This window comes from Chionomys nivalis, chromosome 8, assembly GCF_950005125.1.
Source record: "Chionomys nivalis chromosome 8, mChiNiv1.1, whole genome shotgun sequence".
Taxonomy (NCBI): domain Eukaryota; kingdom Metazoa; phylum Chordata; class Mammalia; order Rodentia; family Cricetidae; genus Chionomys; species Chionomys nivalis.
The window spans coordinates 33,641,186-33,667,174 of record NC_080093.1 but is presented as its reverse complement, the minus strand read 5'-3'; the positions used below and the strand labels follow the sequence as shown (position 1 = coordinate 33,667,174).

Below are 25,989 nucleotides of genomic sequence, written 5' to 3'. Positions count from 1 at the left end.
ATTCTCTTTGTCATTTTGCTAAGAGTCTACTTAAGATGCGAGAATCTAAATTAAGATGGCATTTGACCACAAACACTTAGGAGTATTGTTGACAATAATTACTCTATGGAATCTGCCTAAAACCTATGAAACAGGAATTCACTTCTAGAAATAATATGTAGTGGACACTCTGTATGTATTCACTACTTTTGGTGAATTCAGCCTATAACACACACACACACTAGATATTTTATGACTGGAATCTTCATTCATTCTAAGAATGCTAGTGGCTTCCGGCTCACAAATATGGCTCTCTTTCAATAAGAGATGTCTCCACTCAGGCTGGAGAGACGACTCAGTGGTTAAGAGCACTGGCTGCTCTTCCAGAGGCCCTGTGTTCTTTCCCAGCAACCACATGGTAGCTTACAGTCATCTATAGTGGGACCTGATGACCTCTTCTGGAATGTAAGCACATGTGCAGACAGAGCACTCATACCTTCAATAAATAAATAAATAAATAAACAAATAAACAAAAAAATCTCTTTAAATAGATGTCTCAAAGTCAGAGAGTTGCTGCTATGTCAACCCAGTTAGTGACTGATCCATGTGGAATCGTCAAAGGCCTGCCATTCCTCCTCATTTTAGTACAACTCTGAAGCTATTTCAGTTCCAGGGCTCCTCACGTGTTGGCTGAGGCCTTTTATGAGTTTTCAGTAGTCAGGTGTCTGTCTGTCTGATTGTCTTCACTGTCCCTTTCCTAGAACTTGATTATGGCATATTTCCTAATTGCCCACATGTTAAAGCCTAGTCCTAAAGCTTAGCACTATTAAAGATTATGAAAACCCTTTAGTAACATTCAGTGGGAGGTTTAGGGAATTGGGGACATGCCCTCCCTCAAAAGGACTACGCGATGCTGGTCTCACCTTCTTTCTTTTCCTGACTTCTCATAAGGAGATCAGTTTCCTGAAACACGGGCTCCCATTAACGTGGCTGCATCACCCTCACCCTAGGCCAAAGGCAACATGGTCCAGTGGCTATGGAATAGACCTCTAAACCAGAACAAATATCTCTTCTTTCTATGTTGACTGCCACAGGCATTTTGTTGCAATCACGGAAACCTGACTGACAGAGTGCTGATCAGGGAGGCAAATTTGATCTTTAAAGCAGAAAGGAATAAACTCCCTAAAGGCAAATTTCTTTTAGAGCCATTTCCTGGAAAGCCTAGGGTGTGATATTACTCAGCAGAGTGTAACATGAGATTGGACAAGACTGATCAATAACCATTTACAATAACTGAAACAATATAAATCAATGTCCTGGGAGAATGGACAAATAACTTCTGATATCAAGAAGGATAATCTTGGGGCTGGAGAGATGGCTCAGTGGTTAAGAGCATTCCCTGCTCTTCCAGAGGTCCTGAGTTCAATTCCCAGCAACCACATGGTGGCTCACAACCATCTGTAATGAGATCTGGTGCCCTCTTCTGGTGCGTGGGCATACATGGAGGCAGAATGTTGTATACATAATAAATAAATAAAATCTTTTAAAAAAAAAAAGAAGGATAATCTTAGTTGTCTATTTGATTAGGTTAAGAGACACCTAGAAGATTAATGAAGCATGCCTTTGGGTACTTGTGGGGGTGTTTCCAAAGATGATGATGTCATAAGGGTTGTGACCTAACGGTTCAAAACACTGACAGATTCACAGTTTGAGTAGACTGCTCAGAGCGAGTAGAGCTATGCAATATGAATCCTAGATGGAATCAGTAGGTCACTTGGGTCATGCCCTTGGGGACCATATCATTACTTTGTGTCCTGGCCACCATAAGGTGAGTAACCACTGCCATATATTCCTGAAACCATGATATTCTTCCTCACCTCAGGCCTAAAACAATAGCTCTAGGTAACTTGAACCAAAACTGGAAACTATGACCTAAAATAAATATTTCCTTATTTCCAATTACCTTCTCTGGTATTTTGTCATGATAATGAAAAGCTTACTAACAAGGATGCATAGACGTCATTAAACAAACGATTTTGTTATGCACCACCCTGAATGAGTGGAGCACACAAAGAAATGTGTGTGGTATTGGATGCTTAGACGTTCATTATCTCAAAGGTTTTAGCTTATCTCCTTTTTGACATCTTAAGAAAAATATACAATTGCACTTATACCCTGGGAAGAACAATGGAAGAGCCTTTCCACAAACTTTAGAACAAAGGAGAGTGTTCCAAGCTGCTAATTTCATCGTCAAGAGCTGAAGGAAGAATAAATCACACCGAAGCCCAGTGGAGCAGATAGGAAAGCATGGGTCACAGTTAACCTAATGTACAACACAGGGAGAAGGTGCGGATGAGAGAGAGCGGGAAGCAGGCGTGAGGGCACATCATCTTTGTCCAAAATACTCTTGTGGGTTCAAAGCCAACTTGGCAGAACTGAAGGGAGGGGAAAGGATTTCCCCAGGTCCCACCCTCCCCAATTAATCACTGTCAGGAGGGCACCAGGCTGTGACTGCCGGCTGGATTATAAAGAACCAGATACTTTTATAACCATGAGCCACAGTTGCAGCTATGCGAGCTGAGATAAGATGGGTAATTAAATTCCAGGACCCTGTGTGTATAAACTGATTGTGCCCTGGGGTCTGAAAGGAATTCCCGCTCCTACCCTGAACTTGGGAGTCATCCCAAGCACAGCACTCAGCAGACTCTATGGGTTAGACCTCCTGCTGGCAGGAAGCCTCCCGTGGCTACAGTCCCCGAATACAAAAGCTGAAAGTGAAGCAGCCGCTCCCCCAGCCCTGACTCCATGTGCCAGGAGCAAATGGCGAGCTCTGCCAAGGAAGGAGAGAGTAGGACCGTGGAGGCTGCAACCCTCCTGCCAGGGAGAATAAGCCCTGGTGGCTAACGGAACATTTGCATACAGCCTTCTCTTCAGCTGAGGTTTGCAGACCTCCACAAAAAGGGTCTCCTAGTTGGGCAAGGTCTTAGTCTCATTTTGCAAGAGCTTCTCCCTCACTCCCTCTCGTATTCTGCGCTCTTAAAGCTCTTCTCTGTTTCCCAAAGATGCCCCTGCCTGCCTTCTGTTATTGCTTTATACCGTTACTCCTTCTATGCCATTCATTTAACTCAGATTAGGCCTCTGTTTCCAATTTCTGTCTAAATCTATCTTAAATGATCTGCCATCGGAAAGTCTGTCTAGGTACGTTTTGTCATGCTAAGAACAAAATGCCTGAGACTGTGTGATTTATAGAGAACAGAAAGTTATTTCTTAGAGTTCTGGAGGCTGGGGATGTCCCAGAGTGCAGTGCCCATATTTGGCCTAGTAAGGGACTTCCTGCTATGTCCTCACAAAGCAAACTATGGAAAAGCAACCTTGGCACCTGTTCCATGAAGCATCTTTCATAAGAACTATAAATTCATTCACAAGGAAGGAAGGAACCCTGCTGACCTCATCATCTCTTCAAAGCACCCCCCCCCCCCCTTAAATCCTTTCACCATTTCAACACCTGGGCTCTGGAGGGGATTAACTTTCAACATGAATTCTGGAAAGGATCTAAGTTTCTCCAGCACATCAAGTTGATTGTATAAAGCCTACAGCAAGAGAGTTTTAACATATTTAAAGGTGACAAGATCTGGGTCCCTTTGCCTATATCCAAATGTCTCCTTTTATGTTCTGTGTTCTGAATCCTCAGCCCTCCTTGAAAAGCCTTTACCCTCCAGTCTGGGAGAAGATACCTGCACATTCCACAGACCTAATGACATTCTCACGGGCTTTCCATATTTTAAATTCCTATGAATCACTTTTAAAAATTAAAAGTCCACAAAGAAAGAAAAGCAAAATGTAGCAAGCACACACTTTATACAAGATAATACCCAAAGGACCAATTAGCATATGAAAAATACTTGGAACCGCATGCTAAAACCACAGTGAAGTATCCCACTGCCCACGGTCCTGTAGGAAAAGAACGGAACTGCCAATGCTGGAGAAGATATACAGAATCATACTGACTACAGTATATTTATTCAAGACAGTACAGTGCCATACCATAGGACAGCAAAAATGAACAAACCAACACAATGTAGAATAACGTAAGCAGTGATTGATATCCTGGAGCAAAGAAGTCAGACAGAGGGATACTGCAGAATTCCACTCAGACGCGGTGCAAACTAGGAGCAGGAAATCACTGGCGGCAGAAATCAGGATGCTGGTTATCTAGAGATGGATGGAGAACAGTGATGAGGCAGGCTTACTTCTTCATAGCAGAGGCTGTTGCAAGTGCGTGTTTATTATGTGAAAATCGCTTAGCCTATGTACTCTTATGCACTGAGCCTTTTTTACAGGCACATTATGCTTCATTAATATTAATAGCTTATTTTACATTAATAGTTTATTTTAAAGCTAGGCCTGGTGGCACAGCGCTCAAGAGGATGAAATAGGAGGACCAGGAATTTGGAACCATCCTGACTTCAAAGAGTAAGGTACTATGGGGGTGGGATGGGGGAGGGGACAACTATTTAACTATTTTTAAAAGTTTATTTGTATGAAAAATTCCTCCAGAGTCGTTAAGATTAAATGCATGTTTGAATTAGCCGGCTTTTCATACTCCTAGGAAAGACACAAGCCCCCATGTGTTGGTAATGTCCAGCAGACAAGGAGCGGTCTTCAGGTTAGCTCTCCAGCATCTTTATAGGTTTGTGTTCGCTCACAGGGCCCTTTGATGTCTGGCTCTGCTGTCTGGGGATGCTCTCTAATAAAAGGCTGATATGAGCTTGTACTTTAAAATCCCCTTTAAATGAAGCCTGCCCAGATCATAAATATGAATGAGGTGGCGTTCATCTAAAGCTGGCTCCCTAACAGCAGTCTCCCCCGACTTTCCTTCTTTCTTCTTCCAGTGATAAAGCTTAAATTCAGGACCTTGCACGCAGCAGGCAAGAGCTCCAGCACTGAGCTACACTCCCAAGCCTTCTCTTAGCAATCTTAAGTCTATTCTTAAACCGTTTTTGTTTTGATGGAATGACCTACACTCACAGTTAAAACACACACAAAACGTTGAGCGACACACTAGCAAGACTGCTTTTTTGTTTTGTTTTGTTTGTCAAGCATATATAAACTTGAGCAGTGTTGTGTGACCTGGGGCCCATGCCTTCTCAGCATTGTCTAAACCTCAAACCCCACATGTGAAAGGGCACCTTTCTGCTTGTCTTCTCAGATAGGCTGTAAGGATCAGATGAGACAGGGCCCGCAAATGGAAAGAAAATCCTCTCGCAGCTGTAGAAAGGCCTCCTGAGATACAACATTATCTCCCTTCTCAGTATGGGATCTTCGGTGAGCCCAAAGGAAGCAGGCTTATCTCCTGAGAATATTTAAAAGGCAAAGATTAAGATAACCATGTGTCTCTTGTTCCTCTGACTTGTAGGTGTCAGCCAACTATAAAGCGAAGAAGAATTCCCAGCCCAGGAGCCTTTGATGCCTTCACACTTCTGTATATTCATTTCACGTCTGTGCCATGGGAGAAAGTAGAGAACCCTTCCCTGTCACATTTTCACATGTCTGACAACATAAGGCACGCAGATTTCTGAAGATCCTGACTTAGCTTGAAAGAGAAAAATAATCTTGGCTACAGAAAGCTGACCAGAGAGCCAAGGAAATAAGAATGCAGACCTGAAGCCACCTTGACTATGAAGAGAGCAGGCAGCCCCTGTGCGGGCGACCAAGTCCATGTTCGCAGCCCAGGGCCAGAGCACTTTGGTGTAACCACCTGGCTCTGATTATCTTCAAATAACAATTTAAAAAACTGTCCAGAAGCCGAAATCAAGCAAACTTAAACTCTGAGTTCTCCAACTGAGCAAGGGGTGGCCACGAGTCCTGAGTCCTTCAGATTTCTGTATTCTAAAAATACAGAAAAAAATGTATCATCTTATTTGGTTTCATTTTGCTTTATTTTCTGATTTGCAGGGACTTCTGATTGAAGCTATTAAACAGCATGTTGAGAGCCGGGTGATCCTGGACATCCCTTTAATCCCAGCACGCAGGAGGCAGAGGCAGGTGGATCTCCGTGAGTTCGAGGCCAGCCTGGTCTACAAAGAGAGTTCCAGGACAGCTAGTACTGTTACACAGAGAAACCCTGTCTCAAACAACAAAACAACAACAAGCAAGCAAACAAACAAACAAAAAGCATATTTAATGCCTTCAGGAGACTTAGAACCAGTTCATTTGCTTCTAGAGTCCAAAAGTATTGAGAACTGGCAAGACAGCTCCGACCCAGGAGAAAAAATATTTCAGTACAATGAAACCTCCCAGATTTCTAGAAAAGTCGCTTTTCTCCTCTTCTGGAGTCTATTAGCATCTTTTCCTAAATGGTACCCTAGAGATCTATGGAGCTGACATTGTTAAGGTGGGGGGCAGAGACACCTAGGCGCTGGGTAAGATGAACACAAAGAGACTGTACACAGGTGCTGGCTCTAAGGAAAGAACAGAGACCAGAGAAAATTAGGATATGTATAAGGCTGTGCCGCCACTCTGAGGACAGAGTGGTCCGGAGGCAGCAGTCACTGAAATGTCACTGCTGTTCAGTTTTCCCAAAGCAAACATCTGCGCCTGATTCTCACGGTTCATCCTGGGCTCAGCTTCAGTGGGGCCACAGAGACCTGAATGTCTGTTCCCCACGTGCTATGAACCAGCCTCTTACCTAAACCCATCCATGTGATGCCTCGTTTGACAAAACAGCATTCACAGTTGACACCCGTGGATGACTACAGAAAGACTTTGAGGGAACACGGGAAAAGTCTGATGTGACAGATTTAGTTGCTTTAAAAATTACAAAATATTTCCATTTCTGCTGAAGGTACCTGAAAAGAGGGGAAGCTGGAGATTTAGAAAAATACTTGCAATGCTCATTGAAGGATTCCGCAACCTCAGTAAAATCCTGGAAATCAGTAAGAACAGCTGAAACAACCCATACAGTTCACAGGAAAAAGACTGACTGGCCAATCTGAAAACATACAGTAAATCATAGGACAGTGGTCAGATAACATGTCACATCCATGAAGAAAATAGCAAAATAGAGGGGCGGGGGTGGGGGGATGGAGGGGATGGAGGGATGGAGATGAGGAGAAAGAAAGCTAAGGAGAGAGAGTGAGAGAGAGAGGAGGGTGGAGAGTGAGAGAGTGGAGAGAGAAGAGGGGAGGGAGGAAAACAGACTCCAGACACTGTCGGCGGGAGTATACAGTTATTTGAGAGTTTTTAGTAGAATTGATCATGTTCTATCCTCCAGCCAGCCCACCGACTAGGTAACTCTCCAGAGAAACTTAAAGGCATGTGTTTATTCCAGCACTATCCTGCGAGAGAAACAAAGCCAAGTCCCAGGCAACCTTACTACCCATCAAACAAGAACTCGACAAACGACATTTTACTCATGCCAGAGCTCATAGATGGTGTGACTCAAGGGCAGTCAAGTTCACAGGGCAAAAGAGTTCAGAGAAGAAATTGCACAGTCTGTTTCTTAGCCTAACCAGACTTTTATCTTCCTTACTGCCTCCCCTCAACAGCCCTAGCAGAGAGCCTAGCGGGATAGTGCCCCAACTCTCTAGTAAAGGGTTTCAGGTATTTGCAACTCTGAAGAATTATTTTTTTTAAAGAACTATTCAACTACAGAAGGAGATCCAGCATCCTCTGGCTCCGTTTAGCAGCCAGGACCTCCCAGTGCCACCACAGCCACACGGGAATTTAGGATTTTCCTGTCCCATGGAAGGCAGGTCCAAGCATGCTAGATGTGGCCAGCTGTAGCTAGTTAGCCTGGGTGTTTCCTGAGAGTCCTCGTGCCTTTCACTTGCACAGATGAAACACAAGCCTCTTCCTACTTTAAATCTAAAGGCTTTTTGTTCTTGTTTTTCCTGTGCACTTGTACTAGAATCAAGCAGTTCCCTCCTTTCCTCCTGTCCATCAGACCAATGACTTCATGAAAGAAACGCACCATGGCCGGGCGGTGGTGGCGCACACCTTTAATCCCAGCACTCGGGAGGCAGAGGCAGGCAGATCTCTGTGAGTTCGAGGCCAGCCTGGTCTACAAGAGCTAGTTCCAGGACAGGAACCAAAAGCTACGGAGAAACCCTGTCTCGAAAATCCAAAAAAAAAAAAAAAAAAAAAAAAAAGAAAGAAAGAAAGAAAGAAAGAAAGAAAGAAAGAAAGAAAGAAAAAGAAATGCACCGTGTCTGTATCTGGTCCCAAACAGCTCTCTGTCGGAGTCCTGCTCCTTATACACGAAGATCCAAAACCCTTAAGGGCCCAAACGCTCCAATTTTTATGACTTGGTTCCCTGAGCAGGGCCATATGCAGACCTTCAGGGCCCCAAACCTTCAGGGTCCCAGCAGGTCCCTCTGGGAATGAGAAGCAGCTGCCATGCCAAGTTTGGAAGGCCGAGGCCTGAACAATACTTCCTACCTGAATATTCTCTCCACCACATGACTCTGACCTGTGTCCTATCAGGTGGCTCAAGTCACTGTTTCTCTTGAAGCCAGACCAAGTTACCAAGCCACCATCTCCACGTGGACTCTGGGAAAATAAACATCCATCAAGGGACTGTTTGAAACTGTGCCTACCTTTCATGGTTTCTTCTGTCTCTTGGGACTGGCCTCAGTTTCGCCAGCAAGGATCAGAAAAGGTCAGCCCACATTAGTTCTGCTCTAATATTATCTTTAAAAAAGACTTTGTTTTACGAGTCAGCATGATAAGGAGAGCAACTGATGGAAAAGCCAACAACTTTTTGTGAGAAATAGAGCTGGCCACTAAAAAGGACTGTGGCATGGGCAAAAAGAGCAAGCAAACACCACGTGCTCGATCTCGTCCAAATGCCTTGGCTAGGAGAGGCAGGACCCCAGTCCTCTTCCAACTCCACCCCGTTTATGCTGTGTCTTGATGAAGGTCCCATCAGGAAGAGAGGAGACACTCCATTTGAGATATTAAGAGTTGGTACAGGAACTGCCCACACAGGCATACAAGGTGAGGAAAAGCACAGTGGAGAGCCCATCCCCCCTGGGCAGGTACCAGAAGCTAGATCCTCTCACCCAAATAGCTATAACTGGAATCCAATGGTTCTGCCTGGCACAAGCCAAGACCTTCCAAAAGGCATGCTGCCAGCTCATGGAAACCCGTCAGGAGAGATATAAATGCCTGACCACTTTCTCTTCTGCCAGAACTCCTTAAAAGACAAACATGAAGAGATACACAGGACGAGACTAGAAGTCCGGAGTAGATCTAAGCCATGGTGGACAGCTCTCTGAAAGAGCACAAAATTTGGCTGAAAATGTTCATGATCGCCCTGTTTTCACATGCAGTGTGTCTGTCGGTTTACCAAAGCCAGAACTGTGTAGTTTGGTATGAAACAGCCCAGAAGTCTGCTGAAGCCTTTCTCCCTGTATAGAGCAAGGCTTACTCATCTCACTGGACCGCTTAGAGGAACAGCACACCCTTCTCACAGACCTCTGGGGTTGACAGTTTCGTTCAGCGCATGTTGGAAACCACTGGCTCAAATGAACGCAGCAGCTACCTGTTGTATGGATATGACACCAGTGTAGTCCAGAGGCCCAGTTCTATGGATATTCACAGATGTGGTTCAAAGGTTTTTATTTCCGCTGAACACTTGCAAGGGTCAAGAAGGAAGAAAGAACGTGTGAAATTCTGTTCATTCACATCAGAGATCAGATCGTGAGCAATTTGCTTTTTCCAAAGAGGCTTAGAAGAAAAGGTTGAAGAGAATTCCAGGGAGTAGCAATGATGGAGGAAGGTCATTGGTTAATTAATAAAGAAACTGCTTGGCCCTCATAGGTTAGAACATAGGTGGGTGGAGTAAACAGAACAGAATGCTGGGAGGAAGAGGAAGTGAGCTTAGACGCCATGCTCCCCTCTCCCGGGCAGACGCGATGCTGCTCTTCTCTAGGGCAGACGCGATGAAGCTCCGACCCAGGATGGACGTAGGCTAGAATCTTCCTGGTAAGCGCACCTCAAGGTGCTACACACATTAATAGAAATAGGCCAGGCAGTGTTTAAAAGAATACAGTTTGTGTGTTGTTATTCCGGGGCATAAGCTAGCCAGGCAGCCAGGAGCCAGGCGGGAATGCTGCCTGCAGCTCCTACAACATAGCAAGCCTACCCACTTTAATCCTAACTTGTAAAATACTCTGAGCCCAGCAAAGAAAACAGACAACAGGAGAGTCTACCCTCAGCCAAACCAGTGGGGATACCCATAGCCAACGCATGTGATGGCAAGGCTCTCTAGTATGAGTGACCTGATCAGTCTAGCCCTGAATTGAAATCCCTAGGGAGTTGGGGGTAGGGTGAGGAAGGAGGTTGGCAAAGCAGCTGCTCACAGACAGGGCGACTGTGCCAGCTACAACTGAGAAAGATCCTCTCTGTGGACCTAGCTGTCGCTAAGGGACAGAAACCAAAATAGGTTGGCAAGAATACAGAGTTCCTGACATTAATGGGAGAAGCAGATGCTCCCAGGAAAATAAGTAGGCCATCCACTGTCCCATGGTTCCTCTCTGGGGACCTCGTGGGAGAGTTTGTATTGGTGAGGTTTCATTCCAGGTGGAGCCCCTTGGGATCTTAGGGAAAACTCCAGAACAGGGCAAGAGCAGAGGGATTTTACTTTAAGGACTTACTGCCAAGAAGCAAGCCAGCCTGTAGGTGAAAAAGCATGTAGAAATATCTGGGCCTCTGACTTTGACAGCGACTATGAACAGGGGCGAATAGCTCCCTTCGAGACAAGATCCCACACCTAGAGGAGAGATGGAAATGACAGAACAGGGCAGTACCCCAGCAGGCAAGAGCTAGGGTCTAGACAGTGCCTTCAAACACCTCTGTTACAGCTTCAATATTGGTGCCCAACAGGCCTCTGCACTGAAGGCTTGGTCTGCAGCCCAAACCCTACTGTGCAGTGGTGGAGTCTTTAAGAGATGGGGCCTGGGAGAAGAAAGTTAGGTTACTAGGGAATATTGAGACCTTGGACTCTCCTTCTCCTCCCCGAGCCCAGGTCCCCCAATATTGCTTTCCAACTACCATGAGGTGACCAGGACACCTCCACTATGCACCGCAACCATGATGCACTGTGGCCACCACAGGCCCAAAGCAGGGAGGCCAACTGACCATACGTACTGAAACCTCAGAAACAAAGTGGTCCTCTCTACATCTCAGGCATGCATTAGAGTGAAGGATGAATAGCATCTTTCTTCCAGACCTCATTTCCAACTATGCAAGTGGATTGCACTGAGTTCCTTAGACCAGAACACATGAAAAGCGTCTGCTAAAACTTCACGATAGTTAGCAAGCAAATGTAGGGGGCTCTCTACATTTGTGACTGCCTCTTCGCTCTGTGGTGCCCTTATAAAGGGTGCATCTGACAGCCCTGCATGCCGCAGCTCTTCACTGGCTCACCCTAGTTCAGGCAGAGTACATATGACCTTTCAGTCCCTTCAGGACATATTTGAAGTTGAAAGGGGATCATACACTCCCAAGACGGTCACATCGCAGAAGGTATCCCTAAATGTATTTTGCTATCTTCAAAACCATTAAGGCTAAAGCATTTCATTTTCCTGCAACCCTGTGGCCGGTTCAAAAGCATTGCATTATGGGAAACTCTGTGAATATGTCTTTAAGTGTGTGTGTGTGTGTGTGTGAGAGAGAGAGAGAGAGAGAGAGAGAGAGAGAGGAGAGAGAGAGAGAAGCCCCACCCCATTTCATGTCAAACGTTAAAACAAATCCACATTTCACATACAAATCTTTACTTTTTGCTCCAAAAGCATCTTGAAAGGATTTCTGCAATTCTGCATTTGAAATGATGAACCTCCAAGTCACTCATCTAATTAACTTTTGGCAATGATCTCTCATCCCTTGTGCACACTCAAGAATCCTTTCAGAATGAGAAAATACAGCCTATAAATTATTCTCAAGTGTTATAATGAGCCCTTGAGTCCTAAATTTAATAATAAAGTGACATGTTGCATTTTTCCCATATTCAGTTAGGCAGCTAATCATGGGACAGTTGCCGTTTTCTTCGTTTTGGAGCTCATAGTGGGATTTATTTAGGTCACTTACAGGCGTATGGATAGCAAAAGCCTGAGGCAAGAGACTAACTATGGCAACGAGAAATAAATAAGTGGCCCTGGTGTATGTAAGCATGTGCACAGGTGGGTAGTCATATGTGGGGCAACAGAGAAGGGTGTGGCTCTCCTCAGAACCTTGGGCTATCACCTCTGTGGCCAAGCTGGAAGAACAAGGCTGTGTCCTGTCCCCACCACAGTCTGCAATACCATACATTATACTTGCTTCAGAAGATCCTAGAAACTTACTTCTGATCATTGCATTCCACAGTCCGCTCAGTCTCTGCTAACATCCAGTGAGATTAAAGATGCCCCATTAGGAATACTAGACCCATGTGCAAGCATCCCCAGAACTTCAGTCTACTGCTGAAATACTGACCACATTTCTTGAAAAGTTCAAAACAGTTGGAACAAAAGGCAGCCAGTCTCACGAGGTAGGAAGATTTTCCAGTGAGTACAAATGCTTTCTGTATAAGAATCAAATTCAAGTCCCCAGTACCCACAAGTTAGCTTGATGGCTGCCAGCACAGCTCCAGGCTTCATGAGAAACCCTGCCTCAAAGGAATAAGGCAGGGACTGAGAAGGCAAGATGACCAACATCCTCTTCTGGCTTCGGCATGTGTATGCATGATGTGCATGCATGCATGTGCACACGTACACATAATCATACACACACATCACACACAAACACATATATACACTCATATCACACACAAACACACCTCCAAAATAAGCAAGCAAAGTCAAACAAATGGATTGAAAAACACTGTCGATTCCTTATGATGGTTCATGCGGACAGTTAACTTGACAGAATCACCTGGGAACACACTTCCGGCATGTCTGTAGGTGCTTTTCTAGAGTGGGTTAATAGAGGTGGAAAGAACCACCCTCATTGTAAGCAGCACCACCTCAGGGCTGGGGGCCTAGACTGAATGAAAATGAGACCTGAACTGAGCATCAGCGTTCATCTCTCTCTGCTTCCTGATAGTAGAGGCGATGTGACCAGCTGCCTCCTGCCCCTGCTGCCAATACTTCCCCACCATGATTGACTGGACCTTCCAACTGTGAGCCAACAGAAACCCTTGCTTCTTGCAGCTTCTTTTGCCCAGTACTTTGACACAGTAACCCAAGCAACTAATTGATTTGTAACAGATTGTCCAGAGGAATGAAATAGGACAGTTGGCTTTCATTCCAATCATGAAAGCAAACGTGCATATCCAAGCCAAACAAGACAGGAGGCTGATATCGCACAATGTAACTGGTTTTAAACTTTAGGGCAAACTGTATAGTGTCCCAGATGGTGGCCTTTAGGTCCAACCCAGGGCACCAGCAAAGACAAGGCTTCCTTCACCATTGTCAGGTTGGAAAATACTCTTAGCCAAGGGGTCGGTGGGTAGGTGGAGGTGGGAGGTGGGTAGTTGGGGGATGGGGGTGGAGGTAGGAGTGGATGGTGGGAGTGGGCGGGTGAGGGTGTGCTTAACCACTTGGCTTCTTGGAAGCTGATTCTTCACATACTTTCTGGAGTTACCCAAGAAGTTCATTAAAAATGTAAATGTCGGGCTGGAGAGATGGCTCAGTGGTTAAGAGCATTGCCTGCTCTTCCAAAGGTCCTAAGTTCAATTCCCAGCAACCACATGGTGGCTCACAACCATTATAATGAGGTCTGGTGCCCTCTTCTGGCCTGCAGGCATATACACAGACAGAACATTGTATACATAATAAATAAATAAATATTTTTTTAAAAATGTAAATGTCAAGGCCTCTCTCCTGAATAATTCTGAATTACCTAGCTTTGTTAGATCCCAGGAGTCTGTACTTCTATCAGGTAGCATTCTAGAAGTACCTGATAGATTCTTCTAGAATAGGTGTAAATACTGAGTTAAGGAAAATGGTTGTCTTTCGCTTCTCTAGAGGTAGCATATACAGTGCAGACACACTAGACAAAGGGATGATTCAGGTACCAGCATGAATCTCACTACTCAGGAAAACATACAGTTGAAAACTTATGAACAGTTTATTTATGAAATTTCCATTTAATGTTTTCAGAACATGGTTGGCCATAGATAATTGAAACTACAGATAGAGAGAGAGGGCCCTCCATGCATGTGACAGTGACTGAGTAACCTATGGAAAAGAACGTATCTATTCCTAGTAACAGTTCCAATGCATGTTACAAACGGTGCAATAAGTCATCAGGTAATATTAGCTGGTTAGGGGATTAAACACAGGTACTGCCCAGAAAGCCCACAATGGGATAACCATATGAAGAGTTGGATTCAACATCTATGCCCATGAAAGGGGCTGGGTTTCTTTCCTTTCTGACTTCCCATGCACTGACTGGGCTTCTTAGTTACCGAAACCTAGTCACATATTCTGACCCTCCCCCCCCCCCCATTTCATGGGTCTGTGGTCTCCAATGTGCCTCTGTGTGCTGAAGCCAGGATGAGTCATGGCTGTGATACGCAGACACTATTCCATGCAAGTAAGGCTTTTATAGGGGAAAGAGGTACTCTTGACAGCATCAGAGAAAAGCGTCCAAACTTGGATGATAGCCCATTAAGATCTGACAGGAGTGTAAGACATGACTGTGTGGGCTCAGGATTGGCCCTCACCCTATCCTCACCAGCCATGGTACTGTACCCCATTGCTTCCCAGAATGCTGCATAGGAGCCCCAGGGTCGTGACAGGAGAGCCCCAGCAAGGGGTACCCTACCTGTGCCTGCAATTGATAGAAAGAGTGTCTTCCCTGGCAAACCTGGCACAACCTCACCTGGATCTTCAAGGCCCCAAGTCTTGCTCCTCTAGGACCTGGTGATGCCACCTTCCTCATTTCAGCCAGCTGATTCCTATCTACACTTTAACTCTGCCTTCTGGGACACTCTGGCATTCAGGGCTATGGAGCTAACTGTGCCTCAACTAGAATTCACAGTCAAGTCCCACCCTCACATAACAGGGGCGGGGCCTTTGGGAGGAGATGGAGCAGGAATGCAGCCCTTGTGGAAGGGACTTGTGCTCATTTAAAGGGGCCAGAAAGTTCTTTATTACTTCTCCAGACATGATACAGAAGGAAAAGTGCCGCCTAAGAGGCAGGGAGCAGGTCCTCACTGTACATTGTATCTGCTGGCACCTTAATCTTGACCTCCATAGCCCAGTCTATGAAACTTTGTTACCATAGTCCAACTAGACTAAGGCATCCAGAGTGGAAAATCACTCCCAAGATGACACAGCACTGTGCCACAATTACTTTTTTAGCTTTCTCATAGTATATAAATCCCCTTATTCTAGCTAGCTCTAGGCATCTCTAGTAGCTTCAGGCAGAAAAGGTTCTTAGCTGAGCAGTGTCATTGTTGAAAAAGTTGCCGTGGGGCTCTCAGGTGCTAGGTGGAAGCCTTAGGTAGGACAGACCTCTGCACGGAACCTGGATCTGGATAACTTTGATGCTGGTTGCTCTGAAGGCAACATCTTGACCACTGTGATTGTCTCAGAACAAGGGAGCATGGGCATTTAAAAATATATACTACACCTTTCTGTTTGAGGTGGTTTGAAAGAAAATAGCCCCCAAAGAGACTGGAGGTATGGCTTTTCTGGAGTATGCCTTGTTGGAGGAAATGTGTCACTGGGGTAGCAGGTTTTGAGGTCTCATATATGCTCAAGTCATACCCAGTATTTCAGACCACTTCCTGTTGCCTGTGAGTCAAGATATAAGGACTATTGTCTGCTTGCATACTGCCTTGCTTGCTGTCATGACAACAATGGACTGAACCTCTGAACTGTAAGTGAGCCACCACAATTAAACTCTTTCCTATATAAGAGTTGCCATAAAGCCAGGAGATGGAGGCAAATGCCTTTAATCCCAGCACTCAGGAAATAGAGGTAAGTGGATCTCTGTAAATTTGAGACCAGCCTGGTCTATAGAGTGAGTTCCAGGATAGCCAGGGCTACACAAAAGAAACTCTGTCTCAAAACACAGGGAAAAAAAAAAAAAGAGTTGCCATGGTCATGGTGTCTCTTCACAGAAATAGAAACCCTAAGACACTGTCCTTTGGGCCTTTCAAACCAACCTGACCTTTTGTTTGCTGCAAAATAGAACTCAAGAAGGTGGATTTCAAGATAGAAATGAGTCTGGGGTTGGATACAACCTTGGGCAGGGAGGGAGGTCATCTATTTGCCTACAAGAAGGAGCTCCACCTTCTGAGATGCCTCTTTGTCTTCTACCTTCCTCATCCTGTGAAAGAACACATAGTTTATTTTGAAAAAAAAAAAAAAAAAAAACCTAGTTTTTCAGTGAATCATTTCTTTTTGCCCTTGCTCTGATTTGATTTGTTTCTGCCCCTGGCAACCAAAATGCCTGGATTTAAACAACCCTCAACACCAGACCACAGGCTACAAAATGAAGGTGCCAGGAGATTAAATAGTTTGTCCAATGCCATAAACTGAGGGGTGGCTGGGTAGAGAGCCAGTCCCTGGCCCACCTCACCTCGTTTGCTATGCAGAACTCTGCCAAGACATTCTTAGGGATTCTAAGACTATTTATGAATGTGTTTGGCCCTTAAAGAAAAATCACTTTGTCAAAATCGTGCTAGATCAGAACAGCAGGGTTCCAGAAAATATTACCCACAGACACCAAATCTATAGCTCTTGTCCCGCTAAGACAGTAATGCCAACAGTAACAACAACAATGGCTACCATTCATCAAGCTTTCGTTATGTTTCCAGCTCTGTGCTAAACACTTTGAATGCGTTTTATCACATTCGTTTTCTCTATTTTTAGTTGAGAACATTGAGTCTCAGAGAGTCACATGACTTATCTAAGATCTTGGAGCCACTAAGGGAACTGTCTATGAATTAAAACAATTCTACCCATTCATCCATATCTATCTATTTATCTATCCGTCATCTATATCTATCTCTGTCTGCCTATCTATCATTAATTATATCTATCTGTCTGTCTGTCTGTTTGTCTGTTTCTATCTTTCTCCATCCTTCTCCAGAAGTGAGCACAACAGCACAGACACACCTATCGGAAGCCTAAAGGAGGTGGGAAGAAGGGAATGTATTATTACGGCCATCATCATCATTCATAATAGACAGGGGAGCACCCCAGTGAAGGGCAGGATGTGACACTGGTAAAAGTCACTAAAAGTCAGAAATTCAAGTGTGAGTAGGGCCCTTACTAGAAAGTGCAATGCAGACTGCACTCAGTAGAGAGCATGATCTCTGAATTGTCCTCCCAGAGCCTGATGCCAACAGGCCCCCGTGATTTATACTCCAGAGCCACACACAGCCTGCAGGCACCAACTTCACAGGAACATAGAAAATGGATGGACTGCCTTGAGATGGTTTCCCTGCACGCACCATGTTTCCTTAAAAGGCCTCCAGTGTATGTACAGTTCTGACACGAGGGAAGAGCTGAATCATAGCTGGGCCTCTCTCCCCCCCTTATATGGTCAAGTATCACAATGACTTTCTCCTTCTAACTTACGAAGAGAAGGGACAGAGGAATGCTGATCAGGGCTGTGGGGTTGGTTCACCAGGGAGGAGAGAAAGCTCATCCCGCTGGCAAAGGTCTCGCAAGACCAAATGGGACAGAATGCATCTTTCTCAGTTGTTTCCTTTTAACTCTGAAGAGTAAACACATCCATCTCTTGAATGTCAACATTTTGTGAAGCCAAAGACTAAGCAGGGCTCCTCCCACATACTGGGAAAGTGAAAAGCAAAGCAAGAACAAACATTTCTAGGCGTTGGCCTTCATAAAAGAGCTTTTCTCCTACCCATGCTTTGTTTCTCTGTTGAATATGCACACAAGAAATGCATTTACAGACACACACACAGACACATGAAGGTAGACATGTCAATACAGACAGAGCCAATTGACCATCTGATAAAGGGTCAATTTCATCTTAAATAGAATACAGAAACGGGACAAAGGATCATGACACTACAAAGAATTCTTTATATCTAAAAGGCCTTAGTTATGTTCGAAGTTAGGTACCAAAATTTTCTGTCCTAAAATTGGAGCTAATAAGGATAGGGGGCACAAACACAATGCAAAGGTATGGGAGTGCTTCAATCTGTAATTCTCACAATGGGATCCTTAAATGAAACCAAGCATAAATTATGTTCTCATTTAACCTATATTCCCCATAGTGATCATTCACTTTTAGTTGGTCAAGACTCCAAATTGACCTGATTGATGTATACTCTGGGCCAAAAGATCAAATTCTTGTGCAAACGTGGTAGAACATGCAGAAGAGAGGTTCATGGGAAATGATGTGTTCCCGACAGTGACTCACTCCCATAGGAATCATTCTTGTCCACAAGCTCTTTAATAATTCCTTCCAAGGATGGTGACCTGGTGGGTTAATTATAGTCCACCAGGCCTCAGCTCTTAAAGGCTGAACCACCTCAATCCTGCCATGCTGGTGACCAAACTTCCAACACATGAACTTTGAGGGACAACTTAAGCCATATCCCAAACAGAGCAAGGCTCTCTCAAGGACCTTCCATCACTAAATGAGAAAAACAGAAAGGCCAGGAAAGAGCAGCCTCCCTTGAAATCGTCTCATCAGCTTCCAGCAGGGAGATCTCATCCGCATATAGTTCCTAGGACAATGCTTTTTCTCCCATGACACCCAACACTCTCCCAGTTCCCAACCCATACCTATGCAAACACTCCATAGGAATGTCTAAAGTGCGCAATGGAATCTGGAGGCTGTTGTTTCTTCCTGAGCAATCCCAACCTCTGTCTGAGAAATGAAGACTCCTGGGTTACTTCTGTAGACTTTCCCTTGACTGCTACCTGTCCCTCAACACAATCTCCCTTATCATGCAAAAAGAGTGGGCATCTGACTTGAGCTATGCTGAGAAGATGATGCATTGGGGTGAAAATGAGGTGATGTATAATCTCCCTTTCCTGGTCTGAAAGGCTACCCATCAGGGTTCCGGCATTTTATTTTATTTTTTAGCTCATTCCATTGATGATGACTCTTTATACTTTTATCACATTTTTTCAGTCACCTAAAATCGATCTTATTATCTGCAACCAAAGAACCCTGCCTGACCTCTTTTTCTTGACCCCATAGTCATGAATGTCTAAGTATTTAATTTAATCCACTGCAAAGGGAAGCTGGTGTTAGACGGCTCCCTTTGGGAAGTATAGAGGATGGCTAGGACTTTGCATTTGGATGAGGGGGGCGCTAGAAACCACTACCCCCCTCAGTACATCCCCAAATTGCCCAGTATTTCTGCCTTTGATACCCAAACACCTCAGCTCCAAACTAAAACCTTAAGAGTCTATCTTTGCAGCTGGAAATAGAAATAATCACAAACCCACACAGCACAGTGATCCGCCTGACTCTTTTAGGCAGTGCACACAGCCCTTCGCAAGCCAAAACCTAGAGGCCATCGGGCTTTGCCACATCTTCACAAGGAGATGGATTGCATCTTCACAAGGAGATGGATTGCCCGGCTTGTCAGTCTGGGCTTCTCTCCCTGGGATAGCACCATGGTCTGTGACATACGTACATCTGCATGTGATTTCCACATAATGGGAGCAAGGCTCAGTTATTTTAAAGCCACAAGTACCCTTAAGGCCTCTCTGCCAAAACCCATATTTCTCCTTTGTTACAAAGCTATACAAATATTTGTGTTTTCTGTTTAACTTGGCAGCATAGGGTGCTTTCAAATTCCCTACTGCTCTTGCTTTGAAACAACTGCCTGTCTCTTGCTGCAGGTTTCTTGCTATGAACTGTGATATTTCAGAACAGGTTCAACTTTTAAGACATTTTCTGAAACTCTGCTGTTAAAGGGGGCCATCCTTAGTATTTGCCCAGAGAAGTAGGGACATAACCTGGACAGCACACTAGCATTCTGAAAAAAGACTTTAAAATATATTGCACTTTTTAATGTACTTTTTACATTTAGTATGTGTGTGTGTGTGTGTGTGTGCGCGCGCGCCCATGCCACGACACAGATGGAGGTCAGAGGACGACTTACGGCAATCAGTTTTCTCTTCTTAGGATCCAAACCAAGTCTTCAGGCTTGGCAGCGAGCACCTATCTCTACTAAGTCATTTGCCAAACCTGTGTGTGTTTGCTGCTTATTTTTCTTAAATTACCTGCAGTGAAATTGCCTTTTTGGTGTGTTTAGTTCTTACCAGTTTTAGACACGAGTAGATTCACCTATCCAGCACCACAATTGGGGCACAGAGCATCTCTGCCACCCAGGGAGGGTCTTTGCCGAGTCACAGCCCCCCCCCCCCCGCCTCCCTCCTCCCCCCAGTCTCCAGCACTGCTCTATGCGGGCCCTTAGGGCTTTGTCACAAAATAAATGAACTCATACAGCAGGGGACATTCGAGTCAGGTCCTTTTCACTGAGCAAAATCCCTTAAGAGTCTGCCAACTTGGGCAAAGTATTAGCTCAGTTCTATTGTGGAACACCGTAGGAACACATCAGTGTGTTTACTCCTTCACCTATTAAATGGCTTTTGGCTCTTTCCAGTTCAGAGCTATTATGGATGAGCTGTTATAAATATTTGTATACAGGTTTTATGTGGAGAGAAGATCTAATTCTCCAGGGTCTATACATGGGAGTGGGATTACAGGGTCATATGGCAAGCATCTGTTTAACTTCATATGCATTTGGCAAACTATTTCCCAAAGTGACTTTCTGGTCTATCTGCACGCCTGCAAACCCCATACTATATACAAATCCCAATGATGTGAAGATTCACCAGTCCTTGGCTTGGTATCGGCACTAATTTTTACTTTTTGATATTCTAATTGTTCTGTCGTAGTTTTAATTTGTGTCCCCTACAGGCTAACAGAGTTGAATATCTTTCTGGGTGTTTATTTGAGATCCATGTATCCTCTCCGGTGAAGTGTCTGTTCAAATTATCCATATAATTTTTATGTGAATAGCTGTGTTAACTCTTCCATTATCCTAGAAACATTGTGCTTTGTCCTATGAATTACTGCAGTGCCATTTTCAAAAATCAACTAGTCACATTGATTGAGGTTTGTTTCTGGGTCTCTGTCCTGTTTAGCTGAGCCTTCATTTCACCGTTACCATATTGCTTTTTATCCATCAAAAAACATGGCTCTAGGCCAGGCGGTAACACAGGCCTTTAATCCCAGCACTCGGGAGGCAGAGGCAGGTGGATATCTGTGAGTTCAAGGCCAGCCTGGTCTACAAGAGCTAGTTCCAGGACAGGCTCTAAAGCTATAGAGAAACCCTGTCTCAGAAAAAAACAAAAACAAAAACGTGGTTCTAGCAGCCTCCCTCTCCCTCCCTTTCCCTCCTCCATTACAGGTAACCTTCTTCTTCCTCTTCTTCCTCTCCTCTCCCTTCTTTCCTTTTTCTTCATTTTCTGTGATTTTTTTTTCCCTTAAAGACACTGAGGATCAAATACAGGCTCTACCTCATACATGCTAACCCAGAACACTAACACAGAGCTTCTTCTTCAATCCTATTCTTTCTCAATCAAGACAGTCTTTAATAGGCATATAACAATCCCAGGTATCAATCTCTCCTTGGGTTAGTGTTGGTAACTTGTGGTCCTCAAGGAATTGGTTCATTTCATCTAAGTTGTTGGATAATTTTTCCTCAAGAATTATTTGTAGTACTCTCTTTTTTATTTTTCCAAAGTCTAAAGACAAATATTGCTGAATTATAGGGAAAAGTGAGACCCCGGTAACATTAGGACTACAATTTTTTTTAATAATATGCCAATTGGAACTTTCATATGAAATTCCCAACTTTTTAAACATTGGTAACATAATTCAGAAGCAAATTTTCCAGGCTGTAAATTTTGCATCTTGAAAGAAACTTAGAATTTCTGTAAGATAATTTTAGTATGTGTGTGTATATATATATATATATATATATATATATATATATATATATAATATGTATGTATGCATATAATGTATATATTCCTTTAAAATATCTCTAATGTTGAGATACCTACAGATCTCTCATATAGATTAAGAGTAACATCATTCTTCAGAAATTTAGTGATGAAGTCATGTGTATCAAGAATAACATATTCAGAAAGACACTCAGCAGCTTGGCAGACTGTTGTCTTTGCACTGAAGTCCCTAGGCATGGCTGGGAAACCCTTTCTCTTTAAGGCATATCATTTCATGGAAGTTACTCGGCTTCCTTTTCTGGACTAACAATGCCCTTTATCAGAACCTCTTCCTTCATTACAAATCCATAGGAAATGAAACAAGAGGAGAAAATTAGTAAAAGGAGAAAAATGAATCTCAATTAACTTATGCTGCAAAGGGATTTTAATCTGCAAGTCACAGAAAGGAGGAGACAATGAGGCTAGGTTTGTCCTACAAATGTTTCATCTACAATGCAGAACTTACTACTGTCAATAAGCAGAACTTTGTGGGGCAAGTAGCTCTCAGGAATACTCGGAAGAACCAGGACAATGACAATTCAATCATAAAATCACACCATCAAAGACACCTAGGGAATGCTGCACAACCAAGCCTCATGAAGAACCCTTTCTGCTCCTCTGGACCTCAGGGGTATATGCAGCTCTTCGTTGGGCTTTGACCCGGACATTGCTTCCCATTGGCTTAGGGTCTTCCTTTATAAATGTAGATGTTTTTGATCCTCCAGGTTCTGCTTTCTCGTTCTGCATCTTCACTCATAACCACCATCACTCCACCAGTTTCTCTATACACCAAAGACTTTAAAAAGCTAGAGTTTCTCTTGCTAGTTATTAATAGTTAGTGGTTTGAACGAGAATGGCTCCCATGGGCTCATCTGTTTGAATGTTTGCTTCCCAGTTGCTGGACTATTTAGGAAGTACGGTGTTTTTAGAGGAGGTGTGTCACTGGGGGTAGGCTTTGAGGTGTCAAAAGCCCAGGCCATTCCCAACTAGTGTTCTCTCTCTCTCTCTCTCTCTCTCTCTCTCTCTCTCTCTCTCTCTCTCTCTCTCTCTCTCTGTAACATCCAGCTCAGACCATGCCTACTTGCCTGGCACTACGCTCTCCACCAGAATGATTATGGACTCACTTTCTGAAAGTGCAAGCAAGCCTCCAGTTAAAACTTCCTTTTATAAGTTGTCTTGGTCACGGTGTTTCATGACAGCAATAGGACAGTAACAAAAGCAGTCAGATTACTTGTAGCACAAATTCTAATTGGTTTTAATAATAAAAACCCAGAGTCAGCTATCAGAGGCAAAAGCTGAAGGATCAGAGAAGCAGAGCAGTCAGCTGGGGAGTTCTTACCTCTACCGATGCTCAAACAAAATGCGTGAGCCTGTCTCTTCGAATCCACAGACTGAATGCTCTCTCTAAGAAACCTCAGACTGCATCCTCAGACTGAATGCCCAGATTGTGTCTGAGCTCCTGTCTTTTCATCCCTTATATTCCTCTTTCAACCCAGCCATATTGCTCCCGTCTACACCTTCCTAATGCTAGGATTAAAGGCATGTGATCCCAAGTGCTGGGATTACCTTTGTGTGAACTCTGTTTCTCTTTCAACCCCATGTAGCCCAGGGTGGCCTTGAACTCACAAAGATACATTTGCCTCTATCTCCTGAGGGCTGGGATTAAAGGCCTGTACCACTACTCGCTGGCCTCTATGGCTAACTAGTGGCTTAGCTCTCACTCTGATCTTCAGGCAAGCTTTATTTGTTAGATTACATACAAACAAAGGATCGCTACAATTACTAAATTCAAGGCAATTAAAAATAAGACTTTTACAGAGTTGGAATTCTTGGCTTGGGCAGAATTTCTATTCTCTGTCTCATAAGATACTATAGGTCTAGAGATCCATTCTAGGTTAGTCATTATGATCAAAGCTAGTGTCCTGTGAGGAAAGTAAGTCACTTAGGATGACACTGGCAGGCATGTGGCAGGATTAAAGCCTTCAAAGTGTGTAGATGATGGCACTGGGGTTGTCATTGCTGACATCGTCCTCTTCAGAGCACATCAGATATAAACAATTAGCACATGTCGGGTGCCTGACCAATTCAATGTATATTAGCTACACAGCAAAGTCATCAAGTACTACCTGCCTGAAAACCTACTATATATAGGCACAGAAACTGTGACAGTGACTAGTCAAATGTGATTCTCACCTTTATCAAGTTTATAATCTAAAGGAGGAGGCACTAAGCGAGTCACAAAATTTTCGAGAAACCCAGTGAGTCTACTCAGGTGTATCATCAAGAGAGAAGAAAACATATTTCCATGCACAAGCTTGTCGTTATTGCGCACAATAATAACCCACATATTCATTAGTAGAGAGAAGCCAAATGTGGATTGTGCATGCACACACACGCGCACACACACACACACACACACACATGCAATGCCATCAAATATTGATGCATGCCATAAGCCAGTGAACATTAAAGAAGACAGATTCAAGAGGCCTCATATTACACAAGTCCATTCATATGAAATCCTCTAATCAATCAAGAGAACTAGAAAGAGAAGAGACTCATGTGTGGCTAGGGATGGAGAAGCAATGGGCAATGGGGCAGTGATGTAGTAGTCAATGGTGGAGAAAGGAGCTGCGGGCCGCTTCCTGCACACCTGGCTCCCAGCCACTGGCTAGCTTTACTCAAAATAATTACACGGAAACTGTATTCTTTTAAACACTACTTGGCCCATTAGTTCTAACCTCTTATTGGCTAATTCTCACATCTTGATTAACCCATTTCTAATAATCTGTGTAGCACCACAAGGTGGTGGCTTACCGGGAAAAATTCTAACCTACATCCGTCTCAGGTCAAAGAATCATGGCGACTGCCTCACTTCCCTTCTTCCCAGCATTCTGTTCTGTTTACTCCACCTACCCAATTTTCTGTCCTATCAAAGGGCCAAGGCAGTTTCTTTATTAACCAATGAAAGTAACACATAGACAGATGACCCTCCTCCATCACAATGGGAACAGATGTCTTTGCACACTCATGATGCCTAAAATAATGGCAACGGTTGCCCAAGTATGTGAATATGGACAAAGAACTTCATGTGTATAAATTAAATGGTGTGTGAGTGATATCGCAAGCTGTTAAAATTATTTTAGAATTTCCAAGAGACTGACATAAAGAGTAACTTAGAGGCTCTGTTAGGGAGAGTGGCCAAGGAAGGGCACTCTAAAGAGGTGACAGGGATGCTTTCAGAGGAGCAGGGCAGGAGCAGCCACCCAGAGGCCCGAAGCAGAAAAGGACTCAGCAGCATGGTGAGCATTCTCCTCTCCCACTTGAGACGACTGTGGAAGCCCCAAAAGGCCAAAGGTCAGGAAGTTGAACTAGCTTCTAGTTCCTTCAAGGTTACTGTGCTTCTACCTCAGACAAAGTTCCCACCTAGTAGTAAATCAGAGTTCTGCTCCCTCAAGGCTATTGTCAACAGGTGTGGCTGACTGCCTGACCTTGTGCTCCTGGAATAGGGAAGTAGTTTGTTCCTACTGCAAACAAAAGTCTAAGGATCCTAACAAGTTCCAGTTCCCTTTATGGAGATAACTTGGGATTCCACCCAGGGAGTGGTTTGCCTACAGAGTGTTTGGTCTAGGGTGTGAGCGTGACTTGGCGACTCTGAATGTAGCCCATGACTTTCAATTGGTATGTTCATTTCCTTGTATCATGTTAATCCAGTCTTTTGTTTTACTCTTACCTTTTGGGGTCAAGGGTATTTTAAGTAGTTGGAAACTAAATGTGGGCGAATTTTCAGTACTCATTGAGAAATTCCCTCCTGATACTATCCTATATGTTTCTCCGTTTTATTATTTTCATTCATGTCTTCATATTCTTTACTTTATTTCTAATCCCCATGCCCTTACCCTGGCGAGAGGTATTTTTATCGAGGCTGTTCCCCAACAGGTGACTAAGAGGGGTATTGAGACAAAGGTTTCTCATCATTCCTCCTCTTCTCTTCTCTGAGATGAGTCTA

General features: G+C 44.0%; 1 protein-coding gene across 1 annotated transcript in view; it reads right to left on the bottom strand.

Annotated features, from left to right (window-relative positions):
* Pgm5 (phosphoglucomutase 5) overlaps positions 1 to 25,989 on the bottom strand; it is a 157,295-nt gene that overhangs the window by 65,330 nt on the left and 65,976 nt on the right. The window lies entirely within an intron of this gene.